General features: G+C 36.1%; 2 non-coding genes across 2 annotated transcripts; both read right to left on the minus strand.

The window, feature by feature from the left end:
• Positions 1-594: 594 nt before the first annotated feature.
• Positions 595-713, minus strand: LOC149409147 (5S ribosomal RNA). Its single transcript, XR_016305263.1, has one exon. It is a non-coding gene; the product is annotated as a 5S ribosomal RNA (ribosomal RNA).
• A 322-nt stretch (positions 714-1035) lies between these two features.
• LOC149409148 (5S ribosomal RNA) lies at positions 1036-1154 on the minus strand. Its single transcript, XR_016305262.1, has one exon. It is a non-coding gene; the product is annotated as a 5S ribosomal RNA (ribosomal RNA).
• Positions 1155-11276: the final 10122 nt, after the last annotated feature.

Below are 11276 nucleotides of genomic sequence, written 5' to 3' on the forward strand. Positions count from 1 at the left end.
TTTTGTAACTAAAATTACTGATAATGAAAAAAAACGCATTCATTTGTCGTGCCATATAAAAAATAATCAATATAAAATGCTCAAAGTACATAATTATTTTTTCAAATAGCGTTTGGGAACTTAGGATTCGTTTATGTTGGACTTCTTAATTATTTTGCGGTAAATTTTTGGATTTTTTTATAAAGCGTGATATTTTGAAGTGAAACTTCTTTACGCGCGTCATGCAATTTCGAGGAGTAAAACCAACTCATGACCGAAACGAAAATGCGGGACCGATTAAAGTTCATTTGATGTAGTAAAAGTTTTGAAGTAAAATATAAATGCTTCTTAGCTCATCTCGACAACTGGCGTTGGTGGTGTAATGGTCAGCATAGTTGCTTTCGAAGCAGTTGATCCGAGTTCGATTCTCGGCCATGGAATATTATTTTTTTGTTTTTAAGGAATTTTTTTTTTTTAATGGTTGACCATAATATCAATCCACTAAGTAATATTTTAGGCCTGTAGCATAATTGAAAAGTTAAAGAATGATATAAAATTTTTTATGATGTTAACGATAAAAAAATGAAAAAAAACATAAAATTAAAATAAAAAATGGGCCAACGGCACGCGGTGTTCCCAAGCGGTCACCCATCCAAGTACTGACCGCGCCCAATGTTGCTTAACTTCGGTGATCGGACGAGAACCGGTGTGTTCAAAATGGTATGGTCGTTGGCAAAAGTTAAACAATATTAATTTCTATTCTACCTGCCAATAAATATATGAAAATTAGTATAAAAAAGCCCTAATAATATTGAAAAAATTAGCAAGGTGTGTGCGAGGTTGATAAAAATAATCATTACATACGCGCTTGAAAAAGATCGTAATTACATTAATAAGTTTGTAGGAATTTTTTTTTTCAATGGTTGACCATAATATCAATCCACTAAGTAATATTTTAGGCCTGTAGCATACTTGAAAAGTTAAAGAATTTTATGATATTATTAATTATAGTAATGATAAAAAAATAAAAAAAACATGAAATTAAAATAAAAAATAGGCCAACGGCACGCGGTGTTCCCAAGCGGTCACCCATCCAAGTACTGACCGCGCCCAATGTTGCTTAACTTCGGTGATCGGACGAGAACCGGTGTGTTCAACATGGTATGGTCGTTGGCAAACGCTAAACAATATTAATTTCTACTCTACCTGCCAATAAATATATGAAAATTAGTATAAAAAAGCCCTAATAATACTGAAAACATTAGCAAGGTGTAAATATTATATACCTAGTTTAACTCACTCTCCTAACTCATCTTCGCTGTCTACAGGCAGAGCGCACGACTGTGGTCGTGAAGAACCGAGGTTCGATCCCCGCTTTAACTAATTTTTTTTTTCTTTTTTTATAACTTTTAATTTTTTTTATCACATGCTACTTATAAATATGTCAATAGACAGAAAAAAAGAGAGAATGAAATGAAAAGAGAGAGAGAGAAGAATACTAGAAGTTTCACTTCTGTCTTGCGTAGGCTTGACACACCCATTTTTTTCTCTTTTTAACACCGTTAAGATCATATCCTAACCATGAACCATGAAAGTAAGGGAGATACAAAGATTTCTATGAGACATGAGATTAAAAATGTGTAAAAAAGGTGACTTGTTTTTAAGTAGAATAGATCAAAATTATTAACATCAAGTATATCTATTCATACATTCGCATGTTTATAATTGAGTATTGAGATTATTATGAACTTTAAAATTATATTTGTTTGAAATGTTTAATCAGGTATTGTTAAATTAAGGCTATCAGTTGTAATAATAATTTTGAATTAAAAATCATAATTTTGGAAAATCATAATTTTGAATAAATTATAACATAAAAAAGTAAGTGTGTGCTCACAATTTCTGCGTTATAAACCAATAAAACAGAATAAATAATAATTTTATTTACTCGTCAGGTATATAACATTATAATAGAGATTAAAAAAAATATATATGACGAGTTGTACCTATTAAAAACCAAGGATAGAAATAAAACCACATCCAAAGATGTATACGTTATGTGAGGTGATCTACATAACTAGGTAGGTACCTACAAATAAAAACATAATAATATTTTTTTTAAATCAATATTTTTTGGCAGGAGGTTCATTATCATCAATATTTAATGCAATTTTGTGAATACGTTTTCTCTTGATCAATTAAGACTTGGCTGGTCGTCCTGATTGAATCCTTCCTGTAGCCGCATGACAGACACTTTCTTTGCGGCGAGCGATCGATATAGGTTGTACATTAATTTTTCGAGATCTTTGCCGGCTATTTTTTTTCCACAATATACAGGGTGTATCGGCACGTACCCGACAAACTTTAACCAGCTATTCCTTAGCATATTTGGAGTAAAAAATCTTATGTGCACTTTGCTGTCCGGTAACGTTTTTTTTTAATAAAAAATTTATTATTCATATTTTCACCACATGTCACCACTGTTTTATCCTTTGATAAAGTTTGAAAACCCATCTGGCAAATATTTTATTCGAATTCCGTTGAATAATGCACGTGTGTACCTATATTGGCGCACGTTTACAGTCACAACGAAATAGCACGGCACCATTCGTCTCATTTTTAACTATTATTATTTAGTGTGTGCGAAAGAGCGAAGACGCTTTTTGACACACTTGCTTATAACAGCTGTTTAACACGAAACGCAATGCCAATGACAGTGATGTAGTGTGGAAATTTTAAATTTTTTTGTTTTTAATTGAAAAAAAAATGCTACCGGACAGCAAAGTGCCCATAACATTTTTTACTCCAAATGTGCTAAGGAATAGCTGGTTAAAGTTTGTCGGGTTAGTGCCGATACACCCTGTATATATATTTTTTTATAGTAATACCGCACAAGAGTCCCAACTGCTCCCGTCTGGAGCCAGTGAGACTATGGTATCCCCAATTGGAGTATGTTGTGAGGCTGAGGGTATTGGGGAGGGGAGGGAGATGGGGAAGAGGAAGGTGGGGAAGTACCTGGCTATTCAGATCTGGTCACCAAACACGGCTAAAGCCATTTCAAGCAACGTTTCAATTCTGAATGGTGGTCTTACACCAGGGCGATACTGAGAGTATCTTCCACTCTGGAACGTGCCGCAAATATACTATATATTATTTAAATTAATTAATAGTGAAATAACACAAATTAATCAAATAAAATTTATTTGCGCACGCCGGGTTCGAACCCGCGACCTTCGGATCTGTAGTCAAAAGCGTATACCACTAGACCACGCCGGCATAAATGATAGTATACTCAAATTAAGCTTTGACAAATCACATCCAAACTTGGTGAGAATTTTTGTATGTTGAGCATTTGAATTCCTTTCCAAGATATTAGTAATTCTTTGCCACTGGGCTTGAATATTTCAGGCTAATAGCAGTATTATATATCAAATCATCGTATTAATATTTTAATAATTTACACAAAATTTATTGCATTCATTTGTCTTGTTTTCTTACAATTACAAAAGCCCACTAGGGCGTTAATCAATAATAAATACCTGATTAAAAAGGTTCCTAGATTATGCGTTTTATTGCCCATCCTTAATACATAACAATTTACACATACAAAAAATGTCTCGAAACAAACATGGATCCGTAGTGCTCAATTAATGCGCATAGTAATTATAAACGATTGGACAACGCATGCCTCGTATTGAACACGGATTTGGAAAAAGAAATGGCGTTTCAAACCCTATTCAGTAGGAGGACGCGTGCCTCGTATTGAACACGGGTTTGGAAGGAGAATGGCGTTACAAACCCGTGCGGGTTTCGAGGCAGTACTGCCTCCTATTGAACACGGAAAAGGAAATACGCCACCGGGCGCGCGGGTGGAGGGGTGCATTGCCTGTCGGGTGGGTGCCGTAATGATCTCTTACCAAATTCATATATTTAGATAGGCAATTCAATTTTATTTTGAACCTTTTTTTAAGTTTTGTGCAAATTTATATTTTAAATAAAATATTTAGCAATACGATGAGGCGTATACTTTTGTTGCCTATTCACCGAACCATCGAACGTTAGGACAAGCCGCGACGCTTCCAAGATACGTGTAAGAAATTCGTTCCACACTATTTCGAAGACCCAAGACCTCCAAAAACTATAGACCACTAAATCGAGGACCTTCCGAGATCCGTGTATTTTACGTATGTGTAATCCTGAATACGTGGACAGGCCTCGGATATGGGAAGTCCTCAGTTACCGGCTGTGTATTCCGGTTTTTTGAGGACCGTTTTCTAGGTGCTTAACGGGTGTATGATGAAACCGAATAGACAGCAACGATCACGATTAACTTGATTATACGTATAAGTGTAGAATACATGTCTACTTTATATAATATAACAGGACCTCGAATTCGGGTAGCCAGTTGAAGTCCTCGAAATCGGGATTGGACAAACAAGGGTGTATTTATGTGTGTATGTGTATACATGGGTGTATGTATAATATATGTGCATATAAATAAATATTTTTTCCTTTTTCTTTAAATAACAATGTACAATAACCATTAAAAAAAATTTAAAATCCCAACTTACACTTATATAAGAAAATTTAACCAATACACATAAATACATGTACCATTTAATCATAACCACGTAAACACCTCAGCACAGGTTCTCCCAGTGAGGTGTTCACGAAACATATAACATTACCCACCACAGTGTCACCTTAACAAACCTACCTCACACCCAGCATAAAAATAATAAAAAAACACCATATTAACAACAGTTCTAAATTTATATATTATATACAAATGTAAATATTTGGTAGACACTGTAATGTATGTATAGAAATAAATAAATAATTTATGAATGGTAAGATTTTTTAAATAATTTTCTTTTTAAAGCCCGTTTAAATTCAGCCAAATTCTGGAGATTAGTAAGAGCTGAGGGAAGTCTATTCCAGATGAGCGGGCCTGTTACACTAAAAGAGCAATCATATTAAACGTCGTTAGTACAATAATTATTAATAATTATTTTCTTTGTTTAACTGGAATTTCGTGCTATAATAATAAAGACGGAACAAATCCAGTTTTGTGTTACTTTCCATATATGCAAATTTAAAAACGAAACTTGTTCCGTATTGCATCTGTGTGTCAATTTTATCGTCAATGCGAATTAAATCGGATATCTACGTTTTGGATCTGAATTTAAATAAAATATGTGAACATTAAGTTCATATAGTAGCTCTGATGAAGTTTGGGATAAGCGAAACCTGGTTGGCTGTCAGTTATTAATTCAATAAAAGAGTGGTGTTTTTTCATTTAATATATAATGTCACTGTAGGTGAGTGTCAAAAGGTGGATAATCAGACCTGGCCACCAAACACAGATAAAGCCATTTCCAGCAACTTTTAGATTAAAAAATGATAAAATAATTAGTTAGGATAGCTTGTTTTGAGTGAGGTTAGGTTAGGTTTAGTTTTGTTGTTTGTTATTTCTATTCACTTGTCTTCAGTGTGGTTTTCATATAATACATTTAATTTCAAATTGAAATCTTAAACAACAAAATCTCAACTTATTTACTATATTTTATCGAAATAATTACATGTTTCTTGGTTGCCTAAACTAATAATGTTTAGTTTATACAGAAAAACATAAATAATTAATAAAATAAAAACATCAAAAGAAATTGGAGTTGACAGAAAAAAACGCAGATTTAAAGTATTTAGATAATGGAAACTAAGTACCAACATAAAAATAATACATACTTGCTTCATAAAATATTGTTGAACAAAATAAAGAAAGAAAAACAACACAATGAAAATGAGAAAATTACTTAAATTTATTACTAATACACAGCAGGGGTAGAGGGTTCGTAATTAACAATTTGATTTTTTTCCAATATGCATTGCATTTAGTAAATTTATTTATTTATTTATTTATTTATTGGTAAAGGTAAGAGACAAACAGCTTATACATAAAATACAAATATAAATATATACATGTTAAAAACAGTCAAGCCAAAAGAGTCTCCTATATTAATATTGATTGGAGATGGAGTTTTATTGCATAAAAAAAAAATAATAAAAATAAAAAAATATATATAAAATAAAAAAATATATGTTTTTATTAACCCTGATGAAGGTTCGGGCTGAACTGAAACCGGTTGGTTATAAATATATACAATAAAGTGGTATTTAAACAAAGTTATTTTATTTTAATTATTATAAAAAAATATATATATATATTTTAGGTGAGGAGGGGAGGAATAGGAATTTAGGATGAGGATAGGAGATGCTCTGGATACATTCCATACTATAGTATTAATTTTCGATCGTACGAGTTACTTCTATTCGATATTTGTGAAGTGTATTGCTAAAAATATCTATGTTTTGAAATTTAGTATTATATTGGGCACATATACGTGGAATTGGTGAATTTTTTCTAAAGTTAGTTCTACATGTAGGTAAATGAAACAAATGGGATTGCCGTGTTGATCTTGTTGGAATATGAATATTTATTAAATTCATTAGCTCTGGTGAGTCGAGGCCATTGTTAAGAATTTTAAATAATAAAATTTGGTCAAAAACCAAACGTCGTGTATGAAGTGAGTTGAATTTGTGGTAATTAATAGAATCGGCGTAATTTGAGAAATGTAAGTTTTGTTTATAATTAATGTGTTTAAAAAATTTTTTTTGAATTCTTTCGATTCTTTCAATGTGGGCTTGGTAAAAAGGAGTCCAGATCGGTGTGCAGTGTTCTAGGTGGGGACGGATGAACGCTTGCCGAATTGACCTGAGTAAGCGAAGGAGCCTAATTAGTATTTTCCAATATGCATTTAGTAAATTGACCTGAGTAAGCGAAGGAGCCTAATTAGTATTTTCCAATATGCATTTAGTAAATTGACCTGAGTAAGCGAAGGAGCCTAATTAGTATTTTCCAATATGCATTTAGTAAATTGACCTGAGTAAACGAAGGAGCCTAATTAGTATTTTTCTATATCTGTTTTTTTCTCATGTTTTGATTACGTGCACCATATTGTGTAATTGATGCGTGGACGCTGTTCAGTAAAATCTAAAAGAATATACCTAAACATACTTCTTTTGTAATAAGTAAGTAATCCATCAAATGTTAATTATCTTTCTCAAAAGCAATATCTTATCTATTTGGAGAGTCCGCCGTCCGCCCACACGTTTACCAAATAATTTCAAAGACTTTTATACATTCCCATAATTTTTATCAATAAATGATAATATTGTTTTCATTATTTATCTAAATCTCCCACACAAATGGTTCACCAAAATATTGAAATAACAAATACCTACACAAAATTTCAAAATCAATAAAAGACAAACATTCCCGGTTTACGAATAACCTCTTATACTTCTTTTAATTCATCAATTATTAAGTAAATTAAACAAACATGTTCAAAATACGTTTTTGAAATCGTGCACAAATAAATTCAATCGTTACCTGTACTTGGATACAATAATTATTATTAATAAATATTGATTTTTTTCCAGTCGTTTTATTGGTGTTGATATTTGATAACATAAATAATAAATGAATAGTTACGGTTTTTTGTCATTCGGCCGCATACTGTTTTGAACGGTACGGCAGCGCCACGCGGCAATATGCGGCGTCTCGGTTTAGCCAAGAAGTAAACCTCGTGTTTGAAAATTTGTGATTTTGCTTCGAGCTTTTGACGACAGGTGCTGCTGTATGCCTTTTTTCATATTATTTTAGTTTTACGACCAAGTTATATTTTTCTGTCTTATAATAAATATCCTCTCCACCACAAAACGGAGGTTATCAAAAATATCCAAATAAATTAAGCTCTTCTCACTAAAAACACGTCAACGGTGAGCTCAGTCGTCGTGAAATTAGCACATATTTTTCATTTCTTATTTCGATATATTGCCACAAATATTATCAGAATGCAACGTCATTTTCATCACGGGCAAATAAAGCAGATTGTTACAAACCAGACGAGAGGTCATAATACTGTTTGTTTCCAACAGTGTTGCCCAGTTAGCATATTATATGCTAAATTTGGCATAATTACTCCATGTTTAGAATAACTATTATGCTTTTAGCATATAGCATATTTATTTGGCTTATTTTTACATAAACATGAAATTAATAAAACCAATTTTTTAACTAACAAAAATGATATCGATTGAAAAACTGGTGTCTCAATGAAGAAACATAGTTCACATTAAATGGGAATCCTTGACTTCCACTGTTCCACTGTAGAGTTTTGGAATGAAGTCATGCAATATAAAGATGCAGCTAATAATAACCCCTTTGGTGATTTATGTCAGTTTGCAATGTCTATTTTAACATTGCCACATTCAAATGCGGACATTGATCGTGTATTTAGCCAAATGAGTCTGGTCAAAACAAACTCCGAAATCGTTTGGCGGTGAGAACCCTGAATGCCATTTTGTACGTGAGATTTGGCCAAAAGAGAACAGGAAAGTGATGTTATTCTTACACTGTTCCTGACGAAGTACTACGCTGCATTGGGAACAAAGAAAGTTACGACTCCGTCTCTCAGCCTTCCACATCAGCTGCTGTTAATAAAGAAGAAGAAGATGAAGATGAAGATATTTATTTTTTATTGCACTGATTTTATTTCTAAGTTAAATTTATGTTACCTTTTTTTTGGTATTTTTAAAGTAATTTAGCATTTTTCTGGCATATTTTTCCCATCACTCTATTTCTCAATAAATACTAAGTTAAATTTATGTTGGCTTTTTTTGGCATTTTTTAAAGGAATTTAGCATATTTCTGGCATATTTTTCCCATCACTCTAGCATATTTTGAAGTAGTTGAGTTGGCAACACTGGTTTCCAAAGACAAATTAATAGATTTTCGTTAACATGAAAACTGGGTATCATTTCGACGAGCTGGAAACAAACCACGTGACCATATTTTTGGCATTAGAAGGGTTGGATAATACTTTGAATATAATATGACATCAGTGAATCAGTCGTACAACAACCATCGAAGAGTGCACATTGAAATAACCAGACCATGCGCAGGCTCTCAAAAAAATTAAATAAAGTAAAGGATACAGTGTTTTTGATGTGTTCATCTGTAAAATGAAATTTTCTGCAAAACCTTTTCAAGTTTTATTGAATCCTTTGCACAAACGCGTTTTCAATATTTTCAAGCAAACGTTTCCTTTCATATGCCCTATCCCAAACGCTCCAATATAATATTTCTATGTTTTCGTTCCACCTCGCTGCCTTTAATATAATATGCCTCCTAAGAGGTTGCTGTAAAAGTTTTACATCCCCTGTATGCCAGGGAATGGCAAACCTATCCCTTAAAGTGTGATATATTTTAGTATAATATGATTCCATTCCACTGTTGATCCCCCGGACAATTGAACTCCGGACAGTTGATCCCCCGGACAGTTATTCCCCCGGACAGTTGAACTCCGGACAGTTGATCCCCCGGACAGTTATTCCCCCGGACAGTTGAACCTCCGGGCAGTTGATCCCCCGGACAGTTGAACTCCGGACAGTTGAACTCCGGACAGTTGAACCTCCGGACAGTTGATCCCCCGGACAGTTATTCCCCCGGACAGTTGAACCTCCGGACAGTTGATCCCCCGGACAGTTGAACTCCGGATAGTTGAACTCCGGACAGTTGAACCTCCGGACAGTTGATCCCCCGGACAGTTATTCCCCCGGACAGTTGAACTTCCGGACAGTTGATCCCCTGGACAGTTATTCCCCCGGACAGTTGAACCTCCGGACAGTTGATCCCCCGGACTGTTGAACTCCGGAGAGTTGAACCTCCGGACAGTTGATCCCCCGGACAGTTATTCCCCCGGACAGTTGAACCTCCGGACAGTTGATCCCCCGGACAGTTATTCCCCCGGACAGTTGAACCTCCGGACAGTTGATCCCCCGGACAGTTATTCCCCCGGACAGTTGAACCTCCGGACAGTTGATCCCCCGGACAGTTGAACTCCGGACAGTTGAACCTCCGGACAGTTGATCCCCCGGACAGTTATTCCCCCGGACAGTTGAACCTCCGGACAGTTGAACCTCCGGACAGTTGATCCCCCTGACAGTTATTCCCCCGGACAGTTGAACCTCCGGACAGTTGATCCCCCGGACAGTTGAACTCCGGACAGTTGAACCTCCGGACAGTTGATCCCCCGGATAGTTATTCCCCCGGACAGTTGAACCTCCGGACAGTTGATCCCCCGGACTGTTGAACTCCGGACAGTTGAACCTCCGGACAGTTGATCCCCCGGACAGTTATTCCCCCGGACAGTTGAACCTCCGGACAGTTGATCCCCCGGACAGTTATTCCCCCGGACAGTTGAACCTCCGGACAGTTGATCCCCCGGACAGTTATTCCCCCGGACAGTTGAACCTCCGGACAGTTGATCCCCCGGACAGTTGAACTCCGGACAGTAGAACCTCCGGACAGTTGATCCCCCGGACAGTTATTCCCCCGGACAGTTGAACCTCCGGACAGTTGATCCCCCGGACAGTTATTCCCCCGGACAGTTGAACCTCCGGACAGTTGACCCCCCGGACAGTTATTCCCCCGGACAGTTGAACCTCCGGACAGTTGATCCCCCGGACAGTTATTCCCCCGGACAGTTGAACCTCCGGACAGTTGATCCCCCGGACAGTTGAACTCCGGACAGTAGAACCTCCGGACAGTTGATCCCCCGGACAGTTATTCCCCCGGACAGTTAAACCTCCGGACAGTTGATCCCCCGGACAGTTATTCCCCCGGACAGTTAAACCTCCGGACAGTTGATCCCCCGGACAGTTATTCCCCCGGACAGTTGAACCTTCGGACTGTTGATCCCCCGGACAGTTGAACTCCGGACAGTTGAACTCCGGACAGTTGAACCTCCGGACAGTTGATCTCCCAGACAGTTGATACCTCTACCAGTTGATCCCTAGGACCCGACTCATTCCCTAAAGGTTCATTCTTCTGTATATCTTCATCGTAAAGTAAGTATCAAGAGAGGATATACGGCCGTATAAAAAAAATTGTATATTGGATTTCCACTCATACTTAGTTATAGTATATGTAAGAGATATAGCGTATTTCCCTAAACAGACTGCGTATATAAGTACGTGATATTTTGTTATTTTGCCGTATATTCTCATTGCGTACTCCTTCGAAGACATGGCTTTATCAAGAAGTCTGCAAATATAAGTATAACGACTGCTGTTGTACGGCCGTATATCCTCTCTGCTTACTTATTTTACCAATGAGGACGTACGGTAGAAATAATCCTTTAGGGGATCAACTGTCAAGAGGGATCAAATGTCGG

The sequence above is a fragment of the Hesperophylax consimilis genome, unplaced genomic scaffold (assembly GCF_061612785.1).
Source record: "Hesperophylax consimilis isolate HC1 unplaced genomic scaffold, BYU_Hcon_1.0 scaffold_35, whole genome shotgun sequence".
Taxonomy (NCBI): domain Eukaryota; kingdom Metazoa; phylum Arthropoda; class Insecta; order Trichoptera; family Limnephilidae; genus Hesperophylax; species Hesperophylax consimilis.